This window comes from Macaca nemestrina, chromosome 11 (assembly GCF_043159975.1).
Source record: "Macaca nemestrina isolate mMacNem1 chromosome 11, mMacNem.hap1, whole genome shotgun sequence".
In the NCBI taxonomy this organism is placed as follows: Eukaryota; Metazoa; Chordata; class Mammalia; order Primates; family Cercopithecidae; genus Macaca; species Macaca nemestrina.
This window is the reverse complement of record NC_092135.1, coordinates 105,176,893-105,204,293: the sequence shown is the minus strand read 5'-3', so window position 1 is coordinate 105,204,293 and position 27,401 is coordinate 105,176,893. Positions and strand designations below refer to the sequence as shown.

Here is a 27,401-nt window from a genome sequence, read left to right as displayed (position 1 = left end):
AACACTGGGGTCTGAGGATGCATTTGAAAGCATTCACAGTTAAACAAGGTAGCCAGGGTGTCCCTATTCACTCTTTTCCCAGCATCCTGATTTTTCATCAAAGTCACCAACAGCAGGAGGGTTTCAGAGTTCATTAGATGTGATCATTCTATAATTAATTGGCATCTCCTCTTTTGCATTGTTCTCTGGCACGTGCTTTATGGAGAGATGGCAGAATTGCTTTTTAATGAGCTTGTTACTGAGAAGTTGCTAAAGTGATTACATTGCTATGTGTGTGGTAAGAGCGGGTGGGGGAGGGATGGGGATTGTGTATTTTACTCAGGGCGTCCTAGTAGTCCAGGAAGAGACACTACCCCTAAGTTCCAATCATATTGATCTTTTGAGCAATGGGATAATTTGGAAAAGTGGGGTTTACACAGAAAAGAGTGAGACTCGTATTTTTCTTGGAACTGGTCTTTGTTCTCTGCTTTGAGATTGGAGCTTAGGGGTAGTGTCTCTTCCTGAGCTACGAGGATGCTAGTAGCAGTTACCGTGATTGGTGGCTTTTAAGTGACTCTCCATCAGTGTGCTACCTGTGTGGTTTTTGCATACTGTTTGCATGCTGCGAGCTGAATAGGGAAAATCCCCAAAGGTGTAAGTGGAAGTATAAAAGCATTCTTGGAGAGAAATCAGTGATGGCATATAAGCTAGGAAAAGTGTTTGGTGCTCTGGGGGGCCTTCTGGGCTGTGCCACCAAAGAAGTGTGCAGGGGAGAGATTGTTGGCTGGAAAATCAGAACAACCCAGGCTTTAGTTCTAACTCTGCCACTATCTAGCTCTGTGACCTTGAGCCTGTTCCTTTACCTCGCCAGAGCTCATTGTCCACATCTGTTGAACAATCTGACTCTTAAGGCCCCTTTCAATTCTAATGTTCTGGAGGTCTATGAACTATTTTTGTGTAGTAGAGAAGAACTTTCTGAAGTTCGAATACATAATGTGTGACGGAGGAAATCACTGTTTTGAACCTCAGAGTTATTCCCATGGGAGAGTGAAGACTGACATTACTTCCTTGCACACCAGAACTTGGGCCTGTACTGCTCTAATTCTGAACTTAATTTCCTGCGTGGCTCTTGCTTGGTTCATGGGACAGTCTCCTAACATAATGATTATATCCCGTGGCTCAGGCAGAGACCCACTCATGGTTTCTCATCAGAATTTGGGTTCCAGTTCACCACTCCACATACACCAAGGCTAATGCTTCATGCTGTTGTCAGTTTTTGCTTCTTTGATATTGTCCTGAAGGTAATTTTTATTGATATTTCTTTCTTTGTAAAGTCAATGAGTAAAGTAATGGCAAGACATTGGAAAGACATTGCAGTGCTCCCAGGCTGGAGTGCATGACTCATCTCCTGGCCCCTCCAGGAAACCAGAGAAGGCAGAAAAGGGCAAGAATGTTGTGTTGTCTTGGGGCTGTGGAGTTCATGATTATGGACACTTTTTGAATTATTGGCAATAAGGGCACATCCTGCTTAGCATGGAGGCTGGACAGCTCTGGGAAAGCAGAGATTGTTTTTAGGGAGTCCAGAGCATTTTCTTCTTCTTTCTTATCCCCTCTTTCCAACAGAGATGTCAGGAGGGTGACTGTTAGGGTTGATGCATTATTTGGTGCTTTGTTTTTTTGAGCATTGTCTACTCAGAGTGATTACCAAGGTGGAGCTCATTATGTTACCTGGCACCTGCAACTACTTGCCTTATGTTGGACTAAAGTGGAAAACTCCTATAGGGAATTCACTCAGGGAGGCACCAGCATTATTAGAAAAGCAGTATTGCAGAGCAGTTAAGAGCTGAGCTTTGTGATCAGGTGAACTTGGGTTAATGTCCTCACCCTATCGCTTCCTAGATTTATGACCTCAGTTTCCTCATTTCTAAAATAGAGACAATTGTGTCTACCTCCTAGATTGTTTTGAATATTAAATGAGCAGATATCTGTAACATACTTGTAAAAAAACAAAATACCTGATAGATAGTAAGAACTCATTACAGATAGTAGTGGGGTTGATTATAGCTATTACTATTGTTGTTGGTATTAGTGATGACTGAGTGAAAAAAGAGCTTTGTAAGCCAGAAATAAGCCAGTTAGCCAAAGTTAAATACCGTAAAACAGCAAGAAGCTTTTTCCCTCTCGCTGCCGGTGGTTGATCAATGGGATGTGGGGTGATGACACTGTGGACACAAGTTACGGAGGATAAACCAGACATGCAAGCATTGGCCCATGGAAGTTGGCAGTAAGGCGGAAAGATCATGCCTTTCCTCCCACAACATAGTAAGCAGTTGCGTGGCATCCGCGGAAGCATTTTGCCTGTAAAACCTTCCTCAGAGACATGCACAGAAGGGGAAGTAGGTGCTACAAGAAAGAGAAACAGATAAAAGGGGAGGTAGAGACAGGGATGGAGGGTGGGGAGAATATGAATTAATTTGGATTAAATGGATGAGAATCAGAAGTATTTATTTGGAATTGGTGTGAATTGGAGCACATGGGGAACTGAAAACAAAGGTGATAATTTATGTGGTGTAGATGAACTAAGAATAATGAAAAAAGCATGAAGGATGGAATCAAATTAAGTGCAAACACGTAAAGGAAATGGACTGGTAAAAGCTCGAGGGCAAAGGTATATGGAGATGGGAATTCAGGTTGGAAAGAGGCTGCTGATATAAGGCCTGGAGTTGGGAGAGCTGTTGACCAAATGTGGAAATGAAGATTTTTTAAAAATGGGCTCTGGTTGGATTCAGGCAAGCTATTTTAACACAGGACTCACTTTAATTCAGTCAAAATATTTCTTATCTTCCAGTTGGGGAGGTGTTTTGATACAGGAAAAAAAGGGAGATAGGAATACCATCCCAGAGAAAGAAGAGAAATATTTGCATTTTATTCTCTACAGTTGCAGATACATGCTATATCTCTTCTATGTGGTAATACATTGCAAAGGAGAAACAGTGAAGAAATGAAGTAAAATAAAATGTGTGTGTCTTCCTCTTATATGCATAAAGGAAGACAATACATGTTGGTAACATGGATCTGCTTGCATTGAATAATTTTTAAGGTGTTATTCATTTAATCTTTATATAGATAGAATTTACTGAGCTGAAAAAGATATGCATTTTTTTCCTTCTGTGGCTGTTTTTTGAGGATGCTGAATCCTTCAAAATTTTTGCCCTGGAGGATATTAGGCAATGAGGTGATTTTTTATTTATTATTTTTTAAGGTAGCAGATGTTCACATTGGTAGCTAGGGCACAAACACGGGTTGCCCAAGGAAGTAAAGTTAGAGATGGGGTACTGAGCTGGAGGTGCAGGATGACGAGGCAAGGACTGGGACAAAGGGAATATTATGAAGTAGCAGGATTTAGTGAAAGGAAGCATATAAAAATAGACATAAGGGCCAAGCGCTGTGGCTCACGCCTATAATCCTAGCACTTTGGGAGGCTGAGGCAGGTGGATCACCTGAGGTCAGGAGTTCGAGACCAGCCTGACCAACACCCGTCTCTACTAAAAATACAAAAATTAGTTGGGCATGGTGGCAGCGCCTGTAGTCCCAGCTACTCAGGAGACTGAGGCAGGAGAATCGCTTGACTCCAGGAGGCAGAGGTTGCAGTGAACTGAGATTGCACCACTGCACTCCAGCCTGGGTGACAGAACAAGACCCTGTCTCAAAAACAATAAAAATATTTTTTAAATGGACATATGGTTTATTCATTGGGAAGAGCACTTAGTGTTGGCATGAGCGTAAAAATGTTCTTAGCAGCCAAGCCATTGCAGACCTTTCTCTCCTACTCTGTTTTCTGGTCTTCATATATTTTTCTTTCTCACAAATTCTACCATTATGATCATAGTTGTATTCATCTTCTTGAGTCAGCTAAATAATCCTTAATATTTTGATGAAAGGTAACTTTCACTTCCAATGTTAAAAAAAAAAAAACTTCATGCTCATTCTCAGCAAAAATCAAATTTTAAAAAATCTTAATAGTTTCTGTGTAAAAAAAGGAAAGAAGTATTTTCTACATTTCTTCTTAATTACTTCTGAGAAGAGATAAAAACCTTTCATTGAAATGGTGCTTTGTGCTAAGTGAACAGACTTTTCAAATTTGAAAATGCATATAAAGGCACGTCCACATTTATGTTACTATGCGTGAGTCATATTGGAAAAGTCAGGACAAGGGCCATTCGATCTTTGATTCTTGGTCGCAGTGAAGGGAGATGTGAAGAAGCCTTGTTCTCTTTACGTGCTGCTTGGAGGACTCTCTCTCTAGACTGAAGTTGCTGTCACCTAAACCATGGGTGGTGATAAGCATTCTCTAGATTTTGTACTGAACAGTGTAACAGGATGCTTTTCAGGTGGAAAAGTAATACAAATGTACAATTTGCTTAGCATTTTACATTTGCTTTGGGGCCCATCTTACTGAATCAGAAAGTAGCACAATCTCTAAGTTTAATCAGAATTTAGGGAACTAGTTTATTTTCAGATGAAAAGGTGACTAAAAATACTACAAACAAAAAGACCAGTGTAGCATTCAAAAGGCAAACAGAAGTTTTATGTCCTACATGTAATGAAAGGCCTTTAAAGTTTGAAATACAATTTATTTTACTTATTCAACAAATACATACAAAGCACTTGCTATGTCCCAGACATTGTTCTAAATGTTTTACAAATATTAACGCTTTTAATCCTTATACTAACCCAATGAGATAGGTACCATCTTATTTTATAGATGAGGAAAGTGAGACCCAGAGAAGTCAAGTAATTTGCCCAGTGTCACACAGCTCATCATAGATGGTCGGGCAAGGATTTGCACCAAAAAGTATTGCTCCAGTCGGAGTGCTCTTAACTTCTGTGCTTACTAATGAAGGGGAAACAAGTCAAATGAATTTTTAAAAAGTAACCCGTTATTGAGAGGAAATTAAAAACATATAGTTTAAATACAAATGGACAATGAAAACTAAATATCCTCTCTAAATAGGTGAATATTAGGAGGGTCCTTAAACATAGTGCCTCATCAGGTGACTGAGAAGCAGTACAAGGAAATTGCAAAGAAATGGTCTTCCATTTCCAGGCCTATTAGTGTTACTGATAAAGCTACTATTTCATGGTCGTTACTATTTTCATTTTTTTTTAACGTTAGTATTAAAGAGAGACATGCCAGTCTCAGTTCACGCATTAAAATGACAAATGTTAATACTCTGTCCCTATGAAATAAGAAAGGTCAGTATTATCACAACGTGGGAGAAACTGAGGACCCCCCCGCCAAAAAAAAGTAACTTAGTTCAGGCCATGCAACTCCCTGTTGTTAGAAATCAAATTGGACCCATGTCTCCTGACCTGTAGGCTTACATCCTTCTCAGTAGATTGTTTTGCCTCTTATTTACTGTTTGTGTTCCTCAGTCTTTCTGCGAACAGGTATTAAGTGCCCATAGATGTCAGGCACTGTACCATGGAGTGACCAGCAGAGGAGACCAGGGTGGTCCATTCGGGAAGGAGTGCTAAAGGGCGGTGATGGGGCAGTAAATGAAAGCAGGGTCTTGCATCGGCAGTCAGAGGCAGCATGGAAGATGTGGAGATAACAAGTTGCCTTTCTCCTTCCGTACAGAGTGTTTATTGATGCTGTTCATCTTTTTAAATGATGCCGATGTGATAATATAGTAATTTATATAAATAGAAGCCCTAATTCAAGGTCAGGCATAGCAGCAGGATAAAATTAAATACCTCAGTGTGGAACTGTAGGGGGTTCATCGACCACTTTCAACCTCCTAGTGTCATAGATAAGAATTCTTTGAATTTATACAATAGCAACTGAAATGGGGCAATTTTAAGACATTAAAGGGCCTTTAATATGCCGAGACACATGGCTGCTAATGAAGTTTATCCATGTGTTGAGGCAGAAACTCATTAAACCCCGATTATGGGATGGAAACAAGAATAAGGGTTAAATGTTCAGTTCACAAGGTGGAGAGAGCTGAATAGGAGGGTTTGATAATTTGGATTTAGCATATTCAAGAGCTTAAGAGAAGTTTGAAAAGAAAGGGTATGAAGTGAGGTGGTGGAAAAACAATCACTGGGAAAATTTTCTGATTCAGTAAAATCTTAAAACTTTACCGCATGATAATTTAGCAGTGTGATAACTCCTAACATTTATGAAGATAAGTTAATGTAAATGTATATTGGGAAGCATGGCTTAAACTCAGCATATACACAGCAAGCACATTTATTTTATCATTATACTATGAAAATAAATGTAGGCTTTGTGGGACGCCTATTCCAGATGTCCTTTTAATGGATAATTGTTAGTCACAAAACAAATAAGTATGTTAAAATAAGAATGGAGGAGAAAGAAAAACATGAAATTGATGAGTATTTCATCATAAACAATTTTTTTGAACACCCACTATACATACAGTAGTCCCTGTCTTATTGCCCAGGACCTTGCTTTTCGACACAAAAGCCTGAAATATGGTTTCATAAAATCATTATATTTGGAACCTGATCTCAAAAGAGAATATAGCCTGGGTGGGGGATGTGGGGGAACTGGGAGGAAGGAGAAGAGAAAAGAGGAATCTCATTTCAGAAAAGGCAGTGAAAGTAATAGAATTTTATAAATTCTAAGGTTTCAAGGGTAGGCCAGTTCTGTTTGATAGACAAGAAAAAAAGAGGGTCATGAAAAGTCTGTGCAAATGAAAAAATGACATTGAGAAGGCCAAGTGTGAACTTTTAGAAAAACTGTTCCTTTTAATAAATCGATAATGTACAGAGGCTGTTTCTATTATAATATGAGTGTTAGTTACTGTCATGATCATGGTTATCCTGTACATCTAATATAGGAAGGTTTGAGGAAAGCTCTGTGAAGCTTTGTAAAGGGTGAAAGCTAAGATGACGTTATAAGAATTGATGGTAGGCAGGAATTTTCTATGTTTCCTGAAGTTGAAACAATGGTGTAGTGATTGTGTTTGAATTAGAAAAAAAAAAAAAAAAACAGAGTTTAAGAAACTCATGTATTAATTTTTTTAAACAAGTTTGTTTTGAATAATCATCTTTTTAAAAAAGTTAAAATGTAAAGACAGATGAAAAATAATTTTAAAATGACCTTTCTTTGAAAAATATTCAGCTTGAATGTAGTAGAAATTACAGTTGAAACCTTGATAACGGATCATCAGGAAACAAACTTTTCATATAAGGAAATTAGTTCCGATGAGTAAATGCAGCTGTTTGGGAATCTAGTCCACCAGGGGCAGAATGTGTCATGTGACACTAAGCTCTGCTACTCTGGTACCAAATGGAGAACACCTAACCCTTTCCAGGCGGGCAGTTTCTATTTGTCTTCACCCCGATGGAGGCAAATTGGATGGCCCTGGCCAAACTTGTTTTCTAAAATACAGGTCTTTTTCTTCTGCATTCCCCACCTAAGAACCTAATATCTGATCCCTTCCTGTACTCTGCCATTTTCTGTCTTGCAGCCTTCCTCTGTCCTTCACAGCACAAAGGATCTGGTAGCAATACACTGTAGGTTGTTGTGGTCGGTGGATTATACATCCATCCACCAGTGTATAACACTTTAATCTTCTATTATTAGTTTTTTAACCTTCAACTAGGGAAAACTTCATAGAATTTCAGTAGTCTGTAAACAGGTAGGGAGACATGATGGGGGAGTGTTGGGAACTGGGATGGCATTCCCCCACTTCACTCCAGCAGCATCCCATGTACCTCTCCTCTGCTACTGGATTTTCTACATTTTCTAAAAGTGGCTTCCTTTCAACAATTTGTTAATGTATTGACATGACGTTATTAAGCTAAATGTTGGTCGAGGCAAGATCACTTAAAATAATTAGAAGTTGGTGACTTTTTAGTGTGCTAGTTATTCAGCCAACCACTGGTGGAGTTACTCCTCATTCCTGCAATGTCTCCATGTTTGGTCACCAATGGTTGGTTATATAATGGAGGTGAAAGCACTTCAGTTATTTGAGGATGTCTGCAATGAGAATAAGCTTAGCACGCTTTGTTCCATATTTCAATTCACCCTACTTTCTCCTTCAACATGTATGTTTATGGAGCTAGGTGAGCTGGGGACTAACCCAGGATTGGACCCCATAATCTCGTAGGGGAGGAAAGATCAGAATGCTCCATTGCTGGTTCCTTATGAAGCCTCAGTCCAGCTTTGTCCTAAACCAAGCTTCCTTGGCATACCCCCTTCTTTTTGCACCTCACATCTTTTTTTTTCTTCCCTTCAAAAGTTATCTGCATTCATGTAAGACCTCTTTTATTTTGTTTGCAAAATAAAATACATTTACAGGTTAAAACTCCTTTTATATTCTAAACTACTCATCTGGTATTATAAAACATATACTGAGGCTTCTTTTGTTGTTTCTGCCTTTAAAATGTATCCCGTTTCCATTACTATAACATTTATGGAATTCAGTAAAGTGGTACATATTGTTTTCAGGCAAATAATGTAAAAAGATGTTTTAATCCCAACTTTGTTGAGCCATCATAGTTTTATCTGTTTCACTAGGTAAGCTAAAAATGATAAAAGCTATCCATCATTTTGTTGCAGGCAGGAAACCAGAAGCCATCTTTAGTTAATAAAGAACTTGACCTCCGTGGTAGAGTACTGCCTAGTTAGGTGTCTTAGGGTATCTAATATCTTTCTCTGGAGCCCTTGCTGTTTTCCTAGCAGGGATGTTTTGTAATAAGGACTATAGTTTGTTCTAATATGGAAGCCAGTGTTAAATGAGAGTGGTTCTAGGAGTCTAGCAGATGCCCTAAAAAATGTAGGGATTCTATCTGTGTCCTAATGAATAGAACCAAGATAAAGCTTGACTCTGGTACATATTCGAGGGTAAAGAGCACCAAGATATGGTAGGAAATATTTTAGAATAACTATGCAGTAGTCCCGTTTAAAAGGTTTCTGTCTTCATTTTGTGTGTTTATGTAATTTAATGTCATTTCATGGAATTCGTTGCTTGGTTATGAACTTATAACATGGTGTTTTGAATCCCCTTACTATGGGATATGCAACATCCTTCACCTGTACTGAGCGTCTGTTGCAGAAAGGAAATAATGATTCCTCATATTGAATTCTCAATTGGTCATGAGCCTGTTGAAACTAGTATTGGTATTTTAAAAAGAGCAACAAAAGATACATCTCCCTTCCTTGATATAGGTAATAAGACGTTTTATGTTCCTAGTGTTCAGGAGAGAGTGTCAGAAAATCAATATGAATAAATTCAAGTACACAGAGGATTTACCCTATTTGAAAATGCAATGTGTGGCAAAATGACGGTATATATTACATTTTTTTGTTTCACTTGCATGTAAATATTAGCGTTTAGAAAAGGTGTCGTAGGCTACTTATAAATTTAGGCAGAGGGCAATTTGCTGGCTTTTTGTTTTTTTCATTCTTTGTTGTTGTTTAGTGTCTCAAGGCTTACAGCTAAACTGAATTTGAAACTAAATACTGTCATTACAGAAGATTTTTCGTGAGTTCTTCCAATTTCTCTGGGGATAAAATAATGGTCGCTGGAAGCAGTGGAGAAACAGTAATTAGGGCAAATAGTAATACTGTGCATGATTGAGGAAAATGTGAGAAAGGGAGGGGGAAAATGCAACAGACAGACTTGTACATCTTGTTACTAGGAAACCACATCAGCATTAAATACAGTGTGCTAATTGGCTATCCGGTTTCTTCCTGGGTACCAGCCTGGGCCTGCTACACAGCTGTTTCTGCTCTTTCTGGTTGCTAGGTAACTGCATCATTTGCTCCCCCCACCCCCACTTTGTATTCTGGAGGGTAATTGGCTACTTCTGCTCCTGGTGTTGCTGCTGGGTACCAGTCTGGGCCTGCTGCTCTGCTGTTTTCCAGAGGGATTTAGTCAGGAGGGAGGGGAGGAAAAGGGAGAGGAAGATATGCTGGCAATTAATGGAGCATAAGTGCAAATTCTACACAATGTCTGGCACCTGCGGCCCCTTATCCTGCCTTCTCAACTAAATCCTTTAGCTATGGAAACACATTAAAGTCTTGAAGTCTTTCTTTCTCGGCATACCTTATAAGTATAGTTTAAAGGAAACAAGACATTTGAAGACATCACTTAAATGACAGCTTTGGTCTTCTTCAGGAAAAAAACTGGCAAAATATTACATACCTATATTTTGATATGAGTAGTAATAGAATTTGTGCAGATATTTAAAATACTTTATAACAAGACAGCATCTTTAACATCCTAAGGATAGTGCCACCTTATTTCTTAAATGGACCAAATTATTCTGTAGCCATTCTTCTTGATAGGAAATAGAATGGACTAAACACATTATGGGATTTTCCCAACTGTTTTATGATGAAGGAGTAAAGGGAGGCTTTCAGATACTTGACTTTCCTATCATGGGTTTTATTCCTTTGATGTGCACAGCGCATGCCCTGGTGCTTTTCAGTGGGACATTGCATTTACATGGCCATAACACATTTTGCACTATAGCTGCTTTCCTGATGGCAAATGAACAAATGTGATGCAAAATCTAAAGTCAATTTTGTGATTTAAAAAACAAGTAAAAAGGTAATTACTTTACATATAGTTGTCATCTCTTGTTGAAGTAGAAGTTTTCATTTCATCATTATTGAAATTCTCACTGGAAGTGTGACAAGGAAGATTCTTTAGAAGTGAAGTGATGCTCCAAGGAGATTTCACTTTAAATGGTTGAGAAAGTATATGTAAATTGGGGCCCCTTGAAGAGGCAGCTTTATTCCCCTGGGAAGGAGCTGTTTTATTGAGAAAACTCAGAGCATGTTGTGTGACTGTGCACAGAAATAGTTAGCAAAGGCAACTCGTATTTGACACTAATGGCTGTTAGTGGTTTCCCATACTAATGAGATCCACCATACCCTATCACAATTGAAGCAGAAGGAGGCCTAGGTTGAGCTACAAGCCCTTCCACCATAAGATAAATTCAGGCTTTATGGAATCATTTCTATTTAAAATACCCTTAACATAGCAGAAGACCTCCAGCTAGGCTAGGTGACTGCGAGAAGATCGCAGCGTCAACACCTATCTAAAGGAAACCAACCAGTTAGCCCTTAGTAGTGCTCAAATTGCAAAAGAAAATCTTGTTATCAAAGAACAACTTACAGAGGGGGTGTAATATTATTTCTGTTATCTCTTAAAAGGACCAGTTGTTAATCACTCAAAAGCATTTGCCCATTAAATGAATTAGCCATTTACTTATGAAAAACCATCAGAAGTCAGAATATCCCTTTGTCACTTGACAAATTTTATATTCTGACTTTGGGAGGGGGGTGGTTTTGTTTGAGTATTTCATCTTTGTTGACAGCAGACTGTCAGAACAACAACTTTGCAAGGATATGGATTGTCCCTATTTGACTTAAGCAGGGTACAGATTGAAAAGTTCAAAGAAGTCTGGGGAGTTTGTCTTACCCAGCCCTCTTCTTCACCGATCGATTGGATGTGCTTATACAGCCTCACTGTGGCTCTAGCAAGACCCTGGAAACCCAAGGCAGGGGTCTTTGAAGGCTGAAGGTGGTCATGGTTAGTCCCAGTGATACATGGACATCAGTGCATGCTTCCGAGCTTCCTCTCATTGTACACTTCTGGGAGAGCAGATCTTTTTTCTTTTGATGTCTCCGTATTTAAAATAGTGAGAGTGCAGGCATACAAGCAAGCATGCTTTGGGGAATGAAGAAAGGAGGTATTCCATGGAGCTGCTTCAACCCCTGGTTCTCCTCAGTCCTGAAAACCTGCTTTGCTAATTCTCATGGCCACACAAAACTGCTACCTTTGACATCAAGTAAACCGGTTGACAGAATTGGAAAGGACGAATCTGATGGCTGCTAGTCCCCCAGCAGGGCTGCTGCTAAGCCGTAATGTGCTTGTGTGTGAATTAGAAAAAGGTGCCCTTTGCATGGGGCGGTTTCCCTGCACTTGAGGAGCAGAGCCGGATTCAGCCCCCCTCAGCCTGTAGCTGGACACCCTGTGCTCAAAACCTGATGTGGCCTGTGCACACCGGGAGAGCATTCCACACAGATGGGCCTTCCCTGAACTTTTAAGAACTTCTGAGGCTAATAAGGGCATAGCAGGAATGGGAAAGTCACACAACGATTCAAGGAGTATATTGGGACATCCTATCAATGTCTGAAGAGGCCATTATGTGTGACAGCAAATCTTTGGGTCCAGCCACTCTCCCAGAATGGGAGATCATTAGTTGCCTAATGTGGTGGTTCTCAACTAGGGGAGATTTTGTCCCTTAGGGAACGTTTAGCAATGTCTGGAGACATTTCTCATGGTCATATCTGGGGCTGGGGGTATGCTACTGGCATCTGGGAAGTGGAGGGCAGGGATACTGCTAAGTATCCTACAATGCCCAGGACAACTTTCGCAGCAAAGGATCAGGTGGGCCCAAAGGTCAACAGTGCCAAGGTTGAGAAACCCTGGCCTAATGCAATCTTAGCTGTCTTCTTCTCTGTAGGTTGCACTGCACCACTTGTGAAACATTTCCTAGTCCTTTTAAGATGACCCACCCACCAGGTCTTGCCTTCTTCCCTTTTATGATCTTTAACAATATTGACTAAATGGAAATATTGCATTATTTATTATTTCTGTCAGGACTTAGATGATGTGCTGCTTTTCCCCTTATGATAAGAAAGAAATCTCTCTACCTCCACTAAACGCTTAACCTTCTAGATTAAAGATTCGTGATTGTGACTCTTCACAAGCCTCATGCCCTGCCCTTTTGCAGAGGGCTCCTGACCTGTAATAATTTGAGATTTTGCTGAGGCAGAGTTTTGATCACATCAGCTGCCAGGCTGGTACGTGGGAGGGAGGTGCTTTGCCAGGAAGTGGGCCTAGCTGACCAGGCGCTGAAGAGCCACACCATCATATGGTATTGTCATTCTCCACCTGGGTACAGTGGCCTTGCTGAAATGTAACAATTGTTTCCTCGTTACCAGAAAGAAGATTAACTGTTAGTGAAGAAATAAAAGTGACGTGTTTTCCGTGGGAAAATAAAACTTTTATTGGGAAAACTGTATATTGCACTGGTATTTGCTACCTCAGTGCATTTCCTACTATTCACTGTTCTGGTTCACACCAGCACCATGAGGAGCATACTGGAAGCTTTTTGAGTGCTTAGGGAGAAAGGTGCTATTTCAGGTAGAAGGATTTAAATGGCCTTATCTAATGGACACATACTTTATGTCTGCATTTTGTCAGGAGCTGTGAATTATGCATTGGCTCTTTCAGCTACATTCACATGCATAGAAAATAACATTGTCAGACGTGTCATCCCCAGATACAGTGGACAATATGCTATTATAATTGTATGGCATTGTCCTTGCTGTTTGGAGATAATACTGCTGACTTTATTCCTCTCATACATGTGAATGTGGCTGTAGGGAGTACGTGACAGCTGTGGCTTTTACATATATTAGCTTATCCCTTGCCACTTTAAGAGATTGCCATTAGTGAGCTGGCCTCGTGGGGTCATGCTAAGTACCATGTTTTGGATCCCAGTTGTTATCGGACCTTAGTTTTAGACCCAATAGGGCATTAGTAATATTATCTTGATGACCTGAAGATGCAGTGGGTTATTTAGTCAGCTTCCCAGAGCAGATGTGCTAAAGAAAGGGTAGGCTGAGGCATTCCTACTCAGATTGGCTTTGGGAGTAAGAAGGCAATTGGGTACCAAGCCTGGGAATGACTGCTTCCATGTTAGTGCATTACCCAAGTAAGCAATAATAATATCACTTGTATTGATCTTTACAGTTGCCAAGTGTTTCACATACATCCTTCCATTTTACCTTCACTTACTGATGGGGTAAGTCTTCTTATTATACCCATTGTACAAATAAGGGAACCTAGGCTCAAAGAATCATTTTTCAGAGGTTTCACTGCTGAACCATCGCAGAGCCTGCCCTACTCTGTTTTTCCTTTAGAGATCAGTTATTTCTTTTGGGGGCCTAAATTAAAACAGTATAAATGAATTCAGTTTTGTTTATGGTTCAGAAAAATAAATGGCTTAATATTTGTTGTTATTTTGCTTGTTCAGTATAACTGCTAATTCAGAATAGCTAAGAAAACTGAGTGATTATCTTGTATATTCCTACATTCTGTCTATTTTGGTTGAACTTAAGAATCCTTGATCTTAGTTGGTTTTCCCCTATTTTAAGAAAGAGAGCTGGCTTTGAAGATGCAGACACAAGGTATTGATTCTTGAAGTGATATCTCAGTACCAGTGCATTTGCATATTTTAGATAATTCTTGATGAGAAACAGCAAATAGAAACTTTTCTCTGAACCCCTTGAAAGAATGCATCTTAGCAATCCTCTTTATTACTAAGCTGGAAAATCCAAATGGCGATGCCTTAAAGAATTCGAAGGAAGCTATGGATGGGTGGATCTTGGTATGTGAGTTGTATGCCCCTCTCAGTTACACCAGAGCTTTGCTAGGTGAGGTTGAAGAAATGATTTCTGTGCCTTTATTTTTGTATGTATGATAAGTGTAGAATTCAGGATAATTTTATTTTATCTTTGTTTTTGCCCAGTTATTTGAGGATATTTATGGATGGGTTAGAAGTCTTAATAAAAACCCTTGGTAAATACAGGAATTGTAAGTCTACTCATGGGCAAAGTTCCCATACTCAGGTTATGATTGTGCTTGATATGTGCAGCAGTCTCTCCTCTGAATTCAGAAAAGCACACAGTGAAGAAGAATAGCTGCTTTCTAGCATTCTGCCAAAAGGATCTACAGGAACCTCAGAGTGAAGGGCACTTATATTATCTTCCAGAGATCTGAGGAAAGAAAAGGTATTAACACCAAAAGACAAATTCCTGGAAGGCTGAAGGAATAACACACATTACCCCTGAGGGCTCCACTCTTTTGAGGATTGTTTGTCTGTAGATATGTCTGTTTGTGATCCTGTGTTCCCCTACATCTTTGTATTTTCAAACTTCCCCTTTTTATTTCATTCTACCTGCCATGGAAATAACCTTAATAAATTGTTAGAATTGGCGGGGCGCCCAACCCAATTTGATAATAGCCTTTTCCTTGCTGATAATTCTAAGCATTTAGAATACTTTCGAGCCCACCTGTGTATCTTTCCCCCCACCCCCCACAGTTAGATCTTAAAGTTTTGTGTGTGTGTGTGTGTGTGGTTTTCCTGGTGTGCATCTTATCCAAAAAGAATAGTTAATGAGCAAAGCCAGAAAGAATCCTTTGCAGCCAGGGAAAACTTTTCATACATCCTTCCCACTCCTGTCATTGTATATGAACTACAAGGACCACAGGTACAAAGCTTGTGGGATCAATTACCGTTAGGCATTTTCTAAAAAATCTGTTGTGAGAAGAGTAAAGCAATAATTAAAATTAACTGAACAGCTTTTGCTCTATTGAGGCGTTAAATCTTTGTGTAAACACAATCACATTGTGCAAACATAGGTCTTTTTAGTTGGGTGACTTAGACAGCGAACCCATTGAAGTTTTGAGGTCTCTGGGTCAAGGGCCCGTTTTGACACGGTCTGAGAGGTCACCTGCTCATTTGTGTCTGTGTTCTGCTGCAGAGAGAACTGTGGGCTGGTGTGGTTCCTTGCCCACCACAGCACAAAGAAGAGCCGGCTGGCATTTGGCAGATAGCGGTGTGTGACAAGGGGGAAGGAAACTGCACACAAAGCAAGACAGCGGCACACACGAGCTGGTGGGGAGTGCTTGGGAACCTCTGGGGCCCAGGCAATGATGCGGCTTGAAGGTGGAGAAAACAGCAGTTATAAAATATAAATGTGTTTATGATTACATTGGGCCTATGCTATATAATTTTACGCACACTCATATTTGTGATTTGCAGCCACAGCTCCATATGGAGGAGAAGCTTGCTAATTTACCCAAATTGATAGGGATGCCGCTGAAGATGATCAGATTGGTAGGAGCGGTAGCTGGGAAAAAGTGGTCTCCTAAAACAGAAAAGGTGGGGGGTACTGCTGTGTCAGAGGCATCCTTTGTTCATTTATTTTGATGAGCAGAGCTTGGCTTTAATTATTCATGATAATGCTTGCCCTGGAAGGAGCAGGCCTCTGATGCCACAGCAGCTGTGGGGTGCTGTTTGGTTCTCTGTGCAGTTAACACTAAAACAACCTGCCTAGCCTTCCTTGAGATTTGTCATGCTTTCACTTGTGAGAGGTGAGATGCCCTGACGTTTTGTTTACACCTGATACCCCTTCCTAGAGGGCAAGTATTGACTTGGCTGGAGTGGAAGAGAAAGCCTGAATGATAACAGCCATTTCATGATTTTCCCATCTTAGGCATAAGAACGCGAAAGCCTAGAAGATCCCAACAGTAGACACACCCAGCTCATAAGTAACCAAGCTGGCTTTTGAGTCTGGGTCTGACTCCAAAGCCTGTCCCCTACAGCATTATGCTGGCATTTCCTAGAGAACAGGCCAAGAAAGGGACAGTGGAGCAGACCTCACCCTTCTTCCACCCCAGTCCATCCCACTCTCTGTGCTTTCAGCCTATTTCCCAGTCTTAGCATCCATTACCATCATTTCCGACAGCTTTCCAAAGTGTTTCTTGACTTGGCAAAATCTTGAGGCACTTCTTCTGGGACCTCTTCAGAAGGAAAGCACTTTGGAACAGCATGCACGAGTTCCAAAGTCCCCAGAGCATGCATGATTCGTGCTTCTTGCAGGGGAACTTCATGGAGACAGGCTGTTGTGACCCTAGGATACTTGATAGACCTTTTTTTTTCCATAGATGCATAAATACCAGACGATGAATGCTGAATGGCTCGTCCACTCAGCTCATAGCAAAACCCTGGGAGGCATCCCTGATATATGTCCTTTCAATCAATTTTTTTTTCATCTCATGGATACTGCTTTCTAAATATGTTTTACATTTGTTTGCTTTTCTCCGTCTCTGCTGCTATAAGCAGAGTCATTTGTGTTTCAGGCACTATCTTCTTTCTCCTGGGCAATTGTAGAACCTCCTAGAAGTTGTAGAACCCTCCCCACACTGGCTCATTGCCTTTGGCAGCCCATTCTCCATTTTGTAGCCAGAGTAATGTTTTAAAGTTCAATTCTGATCATGTTATGCCTCCGTTTAAAAGCTCACAATGGCTGCCATTGTTCTTAAAGTACAAATTCTTAAACATGATCTCTAAGACCGCTTTCCCAATAGAAATGTAACGTGAGCCACATATATAATTTTATATTTTCTAGCAGGCACATTTAAAAAGTAATTAATCATACTAATTAGTTCTAATACTGTATTTTATTTAGCTCAATATATCCAAAACATTATTTCAACATGTAAATAATTGATAAACAATTATTAATGAACGATTTTACATTTCTTTATCTCTTCTATTAGAAAACCTTCAAAATCTGGTGCATATTTTACACTTAGAGCATGAATCAGTTCAGATTGCTCACATTTTGGGTACTCAGGAGCCACCTGTCCTAGGGTCTAAAAGACTGGTTCATGCAGGTCTGTTTAAGTCCTTTCACAGTCTGGCCACTGCCTGTTCTCTCAGTCCCTGCAGAGCACACAAACTGATACTCCTCTTTGATCAGCTTCTTGGTCAGGTGTGGGAGAGAATGTAGCAGAGGGCTGAGAGGACGTCACCCCTGCTAATGAACTGGAGGAAACAGGCCAACATGGAACCATCCACGTTCTCCCCTTCTGCAGGGCTTTCTGGAACAGCAAATAGGATGGACTGTGATGGAAGAAGGGTGGGGTCTTTTGCTTCTGTGTCCCTTTCTTGGCTTCTAGAAAACCCCAGCATGATGCTTCAGGAGAACAGGCTTTGCAGTCAGACCCAGACTTAAAAATCAGCTCAGCCACTTATTAGCTGGGTGTCTGTCCCTGGGCTTCCGTGTTCCCCTCCCTAAGATGGAAAAATCACCACCTACCTTGCAGGGCTTCTGTGAAATAGCACAGGTAAAGCACCATAGGGCTGCCTGATATGTAAAGAGCATGCCAGGAACAGGGATGTTATTACCTGGTGTTTCTCCTTCACTCCAGACCAGTCAGTACCCACCACTCAGAAAGGGGAGGCAGGTAGAAATGAAGCTTCAGCTCATCTCACACTGAGGTGTGGGTTAAGAATGAAATCCTTGCTTTGCTGTTGGCCTTGGGGGTTTCCATTTTTGGTCTATGTAGAACTTGTTAAGTGACACAGATTTTTTTGAGAAGGTGAGGGAATGAAATGAAAAACATGCTGGTAAAGTTAATATGAGGTATTCTCTGAAAAAAAATGTTTCTACCCACACAAAGGTCTAGTAGTCAGTAGTACCGTTCTGTGAGCTGAAAATGAGACCATGGGTTCTAGGGGAGGGCAGATGAGTTGTAGTTCGCACTCCTGGCTTCCCGTCTCAGTAGATTCGATTCCTTTGCTTATTCATTTTTAAAAAGTTAGAACAACTGTTATATAGGTACGTCTAAATAGTTCTGACATTCTTTCCAGTTGAAACATTTGTTTTATCAGAAAGTATTTCCAAAGGGAATATGAGCATTGATTCCACTTTAATTGTTGTTGCTTATATAAAAGGCAGAGTGAGGTAGTGGTTAAGCATGTGGATTCTGAAGGTAAGATGGCCTGAGTTTCAGTCTTGACCGTACCACATATAAGTTGGGTGAATTTGGGGAACAGCTTAATTTCTCCAACCCTCTATTTCCTCATCTAGAAAATGGGGAGGGATAATAGCCTTAGGGCTATTGGGAGAATTAGAGGACAGAATATACACAAAGGTTCTGTAGTGCCCAGCATATAGTGAGGGCCCAGTAAATATTAGCCAAGAGCTAATTTTACTTGGATTTTAAAAGCCCTATCACCCATTAAAGGTGGGTAGAATTGGACCACAAGTCTGCTGATGGTGATTATTTGAGGTGTTTTCTCTGCAGAGATGCATGTATTGTCTAGTTTGTTTATGTATAAAATTTTGTACCTTTCTCCTACACTTAGTTTTCTACTATATGTATATTTACACGAGGAAGGAAAATATAGACATTTCATCAGAGATTGATTCTGCCATTCATATATTCATATATCCAATAGAAAAAGCCAAATATATCTCAGCAGATGAGATACGAGATGTGGTAAGATATGCAGCGTATCGTAGTAGTGTATGGGCTTTGGGCAATTTCTCTCCATGTGGTATTGGGTTTGTACTGTTTGGTTAAAACCCTTTGGCTTTCTAATCAATGCCACATTGTACGTTGAGGAGTTGAGGCTTGAGGTCTTATCTTTGATGGTTGAATGAAACACCAGCCTCTGGAGGTGGTCTGCTCCTACCATCTCAAACTGATCTCTAACCATCTTAGCTAGAATCAGGTGATTGCAGGCTCTTTATTCACCAGAAAGGTATATTCAGGTACTGGGTGTTAATATGAGCCATGTTGCATAAAGGATTTTGGGGTAAAATATTTTAATAATTACCCTGCCTATATAGTGCTTTGCAGCATATGAAGCACTTGCACAGAAATCATCTGTCTTCACATTTCACAATAGTCCTGTGAGGGCTGTGCCAAAGAAGGGATCAGCTATATTTTCTGAGGAGGAAAGTGAGATTTAAAGAGTAGGTAACTTTCCTCAGGGCACGTTATAAGTGGTAACAGCTAGGACTAGAGCACAGGTCTCCTGATGGTGAGTTGTGTGTGTGTGTCTGTTTTCCAGTAAACTGTACTTGTACACATGGGGCAGCATCTTCAGAACTCTGACAACCTTTCTGGAGAAAAGAAGCGAGATTTCCTTTATTCACGTATGTTATGTTTTGAATTAATTAGATCCTAAATGAAGCTTTTGTGACAAAGACCCAAGCTAACAGGAGCTTAAAGATGTAAGATTTCTTTTTCTCTTTAATATAAAGTCTGCACTGAGAACTGTCAGAAGCCCAAACTCCTTTTGTACTGTTGGTCACCCATCCCTAGGGTTTCCATTCCTAAGGTATTGCTCAGGTCCCTGCAATTCCAGATGACTGCCACCAGGCCTGCTTTCCAGGAACCTCGTTTTCATGCAGGTGTTTTGAAAGTGTAAAGGGGAGGGGATGTCCCTACTTTTAGAAGTACAGCTTGATTGGCCGTGATGGCTCATACTTGTAATCCTAGTACTTTGGGAGGCCAAGACAGGTAGATCACCTGAGGTCAGGAGTTTGAGACCAGCCTGGCCAACATGGTGAAACCTCCCTCTACTAAAAATACAAAAATTAGCTGGATGTGGTGGCGGGCACCTGTAATCCCAGCTACTCGGGAGGCTGAGGCAGGAGAATCACTTGAACCCGGGAGGGGAGGTTGCAGTGAACTGAGATCACGCCACTGCACTCCAACTTGGGTGACAGAGCAAGACTATGTCTCAAAAATAAATAAATAAAAGTATAGCTTGACATTGTACTTGTCACTTCCACTTATGTCTCATCAGCCAGAAATTGGTCATATGTCAACAAGCAATTGCAAAGGAGTTTGGAAATACAGTCTTTATTCTGGGTGGCCATAAGCTCAACAAAAACCTAGGGATACTCTTACCTAGGGATAAGGGGAGAATGAATATAAAGGACAACTGGCAGTTGCTGTTATGCTTTTAGTCTTAATAATCCTTTTTAAAAAGCCTTTAATGCAGGCATTTTAACAGAAAACTCTTGAGTTCAGAAATTCTAAATGTATGAAATGATAAGGGTAACATGCTAGTACATAGTAGTTTGTGGCACATTGCAAGATCAAAATAATTGCATGAAAACTAGGTTTCTGTGGAATGGCTTAAGTTCTGAATGGAAACATAATTTATATTTTGCATTTCATGAGAATTACATTATTGGAATAATATGAAGTGACTGGGAAATTAATAACTTAAGCACAAAAGCATATGGAGTCAAATTAACTGCATCTTAATATTTCTTGCACTTCTTTTTCCCCCTTCCAAAGTATAAAGTCACATTACATTGACATTTTCCTCCCAGAATGCCTTCATTCTTCAGTAGAAGAATGAAGGGAAAGTATTTTGTAGCTGTGAGTTGAGCACAGACAAAAGTTAAGGCTGTTTAAGGTTAGAGGTATATAGGATGACAGATTGTGTGGGGGTGTTTCTACATATGTGGGTGTCAGTATGTTTGTACTGAGTTGTTTGCAGATGGGGGGGAGGGCAGGGGTGTGTGTGTGTGTGTGTGTGTGTGTGTGTGTGTGTGTGTGTATGAATGTGAATGTGAATGTAGATTTCCCGGGTGGTTTCAGTCATTGTGTTTTCTTCTTAATGATTCCTATTAGGGAGCAGCAGAAAGAAGATGTCGGAAGATCTAGGTAACTGCCTAAAGGAAGGTTTGGAGGTGGACCAGTAGTATATGGGTATGTTCATTCAGCCAGGGTAATTGAGGATTTTGATATGTGTTCAGCATTCTAAGTCTTGGGAATACTAAGGTGAATAAGCCTGGCTTCTGCCCTTAAAGGGAGCATTTGGTTTTGTGGAGCTACATAGAATGTAAACAATTTACTCAAACAATATGATAGTCTCTTCTAGAGGAAGTTAGGTGAGCAGAAGGAAGGAGTGCCCAACTCTATCAGAGTCCATCTAGAGCCACTTCCCACAGGATATGCTTTGGAAGTACTAGGACCACACATTGTGCCAGGCTCTGAAGACACAACTATGCACAGATGTGAGGGTCTGGCCTCAAGGGAGTCAGTCTCTTGAGGGGACAGTTTGTCATCAAGGCTCCTTAGGGTTTGGCATTACCACCTCTTCTTACATCTTGACCTCAGGATGATAAACCACTATCTCTTATCTCTGGGTCTTTGTGCATGTTGTTCCTTCTCCAGGAAATACTTAGTGCCCTTGTCCCTGGTGTCCTTCAAGTTTCAGGGAGGCTGATCGTCTCTCGGACACCTGCCGTAATAGTCTTACCAAGTCTTAGGGATTTTCTGTTTCACGTGTCCATGTTACACACATCTGTCAAACACATTGAGTCTCCTTGTATGTATGCATGGTGCTTTCCTAACTGGGAGCTGCTCTAACGTGAAGAGCCTTTCCATTTAGCTTTAATCTCTAGCAGTGTCATTGGTTGGCATATATTAGAACCAACAATTAATGCTGGTTGAATCTAACTTGTCACACTGAAGAAACTGTTTCTTTCACTGCCAGTGAGTTAGACCAGAAGTCCAAGTATTTGACTTTTCCTGTTTACCCATGGACAGAAGTGAAGTGTTTCGGAGATAATGCATGTTAGGGTTTATGAATCTGGAAGGTAAGGTGGTAACAAAGCTTTTCGTGCTGTTGGATTTTGATGGTCCGATGGTCTCAATTAGCAAACATTGTATTGAGTGCATGTTACAGTGTGTTTGAGCCTGTGCTGGACTTCGTGAGTGATTTCAAAGAGGCCAATGAGAAAGCATCTAGCCCAGTGCCTGGACATATACTAGATGCTTAATCAGCATTTATTCCATTGGGGGTATAAGGTGTCCTTGTTTTAAAAGCACTTTTCATTTAATGTGGGTGGGGAGAAGCAGGGCAAGGGATCAAGGCATAAAGACAAATATCTATGGGAAATAGTAAATAACTGGCCACAGAGTGAAAACTTAGATAAGGGTATAGTTTTCTGAGGAGGAGAAATCCTTGGGGATGGGGTGACATGTGGAGAATAGGCACATTCTGAGCAGAGGACATCCCAGCAAGTGAGAAAGGCTTGGACAGGAGCTGGGGCATGGGGGCTCTCTAGGGATGTTTGACACTAGAGGGTTATGTAAGAAATGATGGGTGATAAGGTAGAAAAATAAGTGACATGGCTTTGTGTACATCTTTTCCTGAGTACATAGGCAGTGGTATGTGAAGAGCATCTATCCTAGATTATCATGTGTCAAAATAACAAACAAATGAAAATTTTCTTTTGGGGTTACTCTTTTCTTAGACTTTATATTTGAGTAAGGTACATGTTTGGGTTGCTTTAGCTAATGGGGAAATTTAGTCTCTAAAAAAAAATGTTTGATTATCTTGGAAGATAATTATGTGGACATTGATGTTTTAAATCTTCACTGATTTGATATTTGCCTCTAAAAAGCTCTAGAAAACTGGATTAATATTTATTCAACATGAATGGTAGCTGGTCCAGGGAGGGCCTTTCTCTCCATGATCTGGATGTAAATTATCTAATTTGGGCTTTTCTTTTTTTTGAGACATGGGTCTCACTGTGTCACCCAGGCTAGAGTTCAGTGGTGCAAACACAGCTTACTGCTTACTGCAGCCTCGGCCTCCCCTGCTCAAGTGATTGTCTCACCTCAGTCTCCCAAGTAGCTGGGACTACAGGCGTGCACCACCATGCCCGGCTAATTTTTTAATTTTTTGTAGAGACAGGGACCTACCACATTGCCTTTGCTGGTCTCAAACTCCTGGGCTCAGGTGATCTGCCTGCTTTGGCCTCCCAAAGTGCTGGGATTACAGGTGTGAGCCACCACATCTGATCTCATTTGGGCTTCTTGAAGATTGATAAAATTGCCTTTATTTTTTTAAGTTTAGAGAAAATTACCATATGAACTATTGATATACTTAAGCTACTTCTCTACCATCTGCATTTATATAGTCAAGGAATATCAATTTTCGTTATCATTAGCTTAATTGAAACAAATTTAGGATGCTGAAGCCACTTTATAGCTTCTAAAAGCAGATCTTAGGCGGTTTTTGGATTATCCTTTCTGATGGTTTTTTTAAATACCATTGATCTCTCTTTTCATATCTGTCTGTATGAAATATATATATCCAAATAATAAATGATTTAGGTGTGTATTTCCAAAATTTTGGTTAGCAAAAAAGAAAAATTTAGTGTATCCAGGAAAGTAAATTAGGCATTGTCAACTAATGTGATACGTACCAATTGGTGACCACCATGGGTCCCTGATCTGATAAGGCCTAGTGTAGTCTCCCTCCCCACCTGTCCTGGCCCTCCATGTCCCTGCATTTTTTGTGGTTCACAGACTCACAGTCCCCTTACCTGCCCTCAGGCTTCCCAAAAGCCTCCCCATTAGGGTGTCATGCAGGCCTACCCTCCCTCAAAGCTGTGTGGTCTCTGATTATCTTTTTCTTACTACCACCCTGCTTGCAAGAAAAACGAATTCCTTGGCTATACTCACTAGGAGTTGTACACCTGAGTTGCCAACCTCTAGAATTGATTGGATTTTTAGGGGAAGTTTCCTTTTCAATGTTGATTTACTTCTACAGGGTGTACTTCTGATTTAGTGGTATCACTTTCAGAGTGATGCCTTGATATTACCTGTGCTTCGAACATGTTGTTTGGAGTAAAAGTGAATTTTTTTCTCTTCATTCTGAAAATCTTTTAAGGTGATTCAAAAATTAATAGTTTGGGAACAGACACAGTGGCTCATACCTGTAATCCTAGTGCTTTGGGAGACTGAGGTGGGAGGATCACTTCAGGCCAGGAGTTCAAGACCAGCCTGTGCAGCATTGGGAGTCATCGTCTCTACAAAAAAAAAAAAAAAATTAGCTAGGTGTGGTGGCACCAGAGCCTGTAGTCCCAGCTACTTTGGGAGGCTACTTTGGGAGGCTGAACTCAGGAGTTCAAAGTTGCAGTGAGTTGTGATTGCACCCCTGCACTCCAGTCTGGACAACAGAGTGAGACTCTGTCTCTAAGGAAAATAATAATAATAATAGCTTGGTCATTGTAGTAAGAGTCTGTTCCTGTATATGTCCTTTGCAGTATGATGATCTTTACATTTGAAAGCAGAAAACAAAGGTTGACCAAAGGTGAGTTTGAAATTCACGTTTTTTAATCATCAAATTTCTATTTAATACATCAAATTGAATTGTGAGAACTTGACTTACAGAGTAATACCATTGCTGCTAAATGGAAAAAAAATGTTCTACAAATGAGTTTCAAATGAATTCACATGGTGTAGTTGTCACCTTGAAAGGGAAAGATGAATGTTTTAATACATTTTTCTTCAAATGTAGTATGTACCTAGCTTTTAACTTTATTGTAACTGGTAATCACCAAAATATATTTAAATTTCCAAGATGACATTAAGTTTTATTTGGATTTAACTCCAAAAAAGCTGATAAAAATAATTTTTGAAGTTAACCTTGAAAAACAAAAAGAATAAAAACAAAGTAAAATGAAAAAAAAGGCAAGCAAATTAAACTTGTTGCTTAAAAAAATATATATATAGAATATAGTTTCCCCAAATGATCATGCTTACCTGTTTCAAAACTTGAAACCATACAGCTTCAGGTATAAGTGTTGTTGAGGTCTAAATTCTTAGGTGAGTTTACAGTCTTTTGAAAATTATAGTAATATCTAAACAGTTATAGGTTTTTGTTTTGCCTTGTGTTGGGGTGGTGGGGAGCAGTGGCGTTTGTTGGCTAAACCTCACTCAGCCACTCAGCCTACTGGAAACTACTAGAATACTGCATACATTTTTAATTAAATAAAAAATAATTTTATGCCATTCCTTGGCTTATGAGAAACACAGTACAGTATTTGAAAACACATGTATTGGAATCACAAATTACACATTGCAAAAGCTCTTTAATTTTCAACAGCTGAATTTATTTCATCATCTGGGTTGGTAACTAATTTTCATGACCAACACAGTCTCCAACATTTCAAACAAATTCACCAAGAATCTAACACTTTGTCTCGAAAGAAACGTTTTAGAAAAAGTTAACAGTTGTTAAAAAGGGCACATGACCGCGAAGGATTTCTTTAATCCTGTGTGTTTCCATGGCTGTGCTCCACGAGGCAGGTTGGACTCCAGTTTATGTCTTAGAGAGAAACCCTGTGCCCTTGCCCTGGACATACAGGTGACCAAGTTCTCTGTTTCCACATCTCTCACTGGCCTCCTGTGTGTCTGTAAACTCCCTGTTGATATCGCCACTATGAATAGCAACTTTAATAACAAACACCATTAATAACACTTTTTATTCATTTGGGACTTTGTAACTGACCCATCACTTTCAGGAACTGGGTTCCATCGAATCTTCATGACAATAGGGAAGTGGGACAGTTTTTTTTTAATTCTTTCCCCACACAGTTAAGAGCCATAAGTCCCCAAAGAAGTTATTAAATACCTTTACAAGGCCACATTGCTATTATGTGGCAGAGCCAGAACTAGAATAATCTAATTTTTGATGCTGAGTTCCTTTTATTTCCCCACTACAGCAGTGGTTCTTGAGGTGTGGTCTCTGGAACAGCAGCGTCAGCGTCATCTGGGAATTCGTTAGAAAGCAGATTCTTGGGCCTTCCACTCGGGAATCAGACCTACTGAATCGGAACCTCTTAGGGTGGGGTTCACTAACCTGTGTTTAAAACAAGCCCTTTAGGGAATTCTAATAAGTTTGAAAACCACTGTGCTGGAGGACTGCTTATGGAAAGAGAGATGGATATAGGGGATGAGAACAATTTAAAGAGAAAAATTATTTCGTGTTTCTTAATGGCACTTTTATGGGTCCTGTATGTAAATAAGAGTATTATCTGAGCATCTACTATGAATAAAGTTTGTGCTAGCCACTGTGGATAAAGTGGAGAACAAGTCAAAGGCGGCTCCTGCCCTCACAAAATTTACATCCTAGCCAGCGAGAGAGACTCCAAACATTCTATTAAGTTTGGGAGTGGGGTAGGGATCAGAGAAGGCTTCTTTGAGCCTTTTGGTTTAATGACTGTTTCTTAAAAGCACCAAGCTGCTTCTGCTCCCAGGGCCTTGGTACGTGCTGCTTTTTAAACCTGCAGTGCTTTCTTCCCCCTGCACCTGCTTAACTCCTTCTCCTTCATATCTTGGCTTAAATGTCACTTCTTCAGATTCCTGAACCCATGCATAGAGATGCTAAAAACAGATTCTGATACAGAACGTCTGAGATGGGAACTTGGAATCTGTATTTTTAATAAGTGCCTCAGGTGATCGTGATGCAGCACCAGGGAGGAGATCCCTCGAAACAGAGAAGGGCTGCTGTTGCATTTGGTGAGGCATTCCGGGTCTTACACACAGCAAGGTTGATAGTAATAAGAATAAAAGTCAGGGGTGGAGAGGAGAGATTCCACAAAGGTGGAGTACTTGGACTTGTTTACTGAGCCCTTCCTCCCCTAGCTTTCTCACAGTTAAAAATAACTCTAAGATTTTGAGCCTGGGAGAGTGCTTCTACCATGGGTTGGAGTGTAGAAATGGGAACACTGGGATTCTAGGCTGTGGGCTGGACATGGAGAAGAATACAGGAAGGATGAGCTTTTCAGTTTGAGTTGATGGGGTTTCTACATAGAAAATATATTTTAAACCAGTGCTGTCCAAAATAGAAATACATGCAAGCCACATACGTAACTTTAAATTTTCTAGTAATCTCATTTTTTAAAACATTAAATAAAAGGTAAAATTAATTTTAATATGTTTTACCTAAATTAATATATCTAA

At 40.2% G+C, this 27,401-nt stretch overlaps 1 protein-coding gene across 2 annotated transcripts in view; it reads left to right on the top strand.

Moving 5' to 3' along the window:
* The window catches only part of LOC105468013 (KLF transcription factor 7), a 91,815-nt gene that overhangs the window by 42,883 nt on the left and 21,531 nt on the right, over positions 1-27,401 (top strand). The gene's annotated exons all lie outside the window — the stretch shown is intronic.